Source organism: Cyprinodon variegatus, unplaced genomic scaffold, assembly GCF_000732505.1.
Source record: "Cyprinodon variegatus isolate N-32 unplaced genomic scaffold, C_variegatus-1.0 Scaffold743, whole genome shotgun sequence".
NCBI lineage: Eukaryota > Metazoa > Chordata > Actinopteri > Cyprinodontiformes > Cyprinodontidae > Cyprinodon > Cyprinodon variegatus.
In genome coordinates this window covers 402995-405034 of record NW_015151196.1, presented here as the reverse complement: position 1 = coordinate 405034, position 2040 = coordinate 402995, and positions in this window count along the sequence as shown.

The window sequence follows — 2040 nt, the reverse complement described above, 5'->3', positions numbered from 1 at the left end:
GGTTGAAAATCCGGGTGCCGACCTTCAGGGCCTTTCACAGCCAGATTCCCTCCTACATTAGAGACTTATTGAGTCCTTATACCCCCTCTCTTGGAGTCCGAGGTCTCAGGACCTGAACCTTCTCATGGTCCCTCGTACTCGTTACTGGACCAGGGGAGATCGCTCCTTTCAGGCGGTGGCGTCGGCGCTCTGGAACCATCTTCCTCTTTGCTTGCGCTTACTTGATTCTGTTGATGTTTTTAAGAGTGAACTTAAAACCTATTAGAAAGCATTTTAATTCCAGTAGATTAATAGTTGATCTATGACCATGTCTTTTGCGACTGTAAATGTATTATTTTTATTGTAATATTGTGAAGCACTTTGTGACCTCCATGTCAGTGAAAGATGCTATATAAACATTATTTACTTCGAAAAATCATTGTTTAGCCAAAGTCGAACACAAATCATTTCACTGATTTCCAATGAGAAAACATTTCTGTGATTTGAATATATTTCCTCTAATTCTGCAAATAATATCACCTCAAAATATTAGTCTAATGAAATTTAATTTAGACATTCTGTTACTTTATTCAGCTAGATTACATAGAAAAATACATAATGTTTTAAAAAAGGAAAGCTTTACATTGCGGATCCTGTTTTGCAGATATTTTATTAGACCAAACAAAGATAGAAACAAAAGTTAGTTTGTAGAAAATCTGACTTATAAAGACAATTATCTTGTTGTGGATTTCCTTCAGATTTTGTTATGTTTGTGTCCTTCAAGGTAAAAATGTTTTAGAACAGGCCTGCCGTCTGGTTAAGCCATTCTGCACATGAATTATCATCTGAAAATAAATAAATAAAATAAAAATAGAACAAAATACATTTCTTCAAGAAGCAATTTTCTCATATGTTTAATATAATAACCTCAAAATTGATCATTTTCAGAAATAAAAGATGGAGGATATTCACCTCCACACCAAAACAATCATTATATTATGACGTTATATTATCACCTTATATTAATGTTTTAAACCTTAGTGAAATAAAGCTTGTTTTTATGGAGGACCAGCTCTACCATATTGAAAAAAAAATACAGAAATAAATAAATGCTCAGTAAATAAATAAGCATACAATTATTCGCCCCCAAAAATACAATAAACAAATAAATGTAGGTAGAAATGAAAATATAGAGTGAGACATAAGTTTATCTCTTTTAATTAGCTTCTTTATTTATTCACCTTTGTAATAATTACCTTATTTATTTATTGTTCATTATAATATTATATACTTATACTTATTTTTTTAAGTATTTATTTATGTGCATGTGAGAATATTTTTGTGTGTTTTATTCTTCCTTTGTATTTTTTTTAACCCTATTTATTTCTTCAGTGCTATTTATTTCTGCTCATTGGTTGGTTAGCATTTTACTGCATCGGTCGAATACTACATTTATTTGTTTATTGAGCGTTTATTTATTTTTAAATATGGTAGAGCTGGTCCTCCATATGTTTTAGCTTAATAAAAAACAGCTCAAAACATGTCAGCATGGTGTACTATGGTTAGCTTACATGACAGTAAACACATGAAATGATAAAAAAAACAAAATCACAAAATATTTAACTGGGAAATCTTTCTCTGACCTGCAACCTGAGAAAAGGCGGAGTCGTCTCTAGTATTCAGCAGATGTCACCTATATTTCTCCATTACCTTACTGACCATTTTGGACTTTAATGTCATTTTTAATGTTTATTTAATCCTGTTTTTGTTTCCATTCCGAGGCATCGGCAGAGGGACGTTTATCTTCAGGGAGAAAATGTATGTGGTTTTCAATCACATCATTTAATTTGTTCGTGGAATAGAAAATGTTGAAAGCCAAAAAGTTTTACAGGTTTTTGATTGAAAGCATCTTTCTTGAAAAGATCTCTCTTTTCCAAAAAGATATTAAAGTTATAAATTAAGCTAACTGTTCTTGTAGATCAGGCTTGTTTGATCCGTTTATTTAGGAAAGAAAACCTGCTAAAGGCTTCATCTCCTGCTGAAGGTGGGGAGACAAAGCCA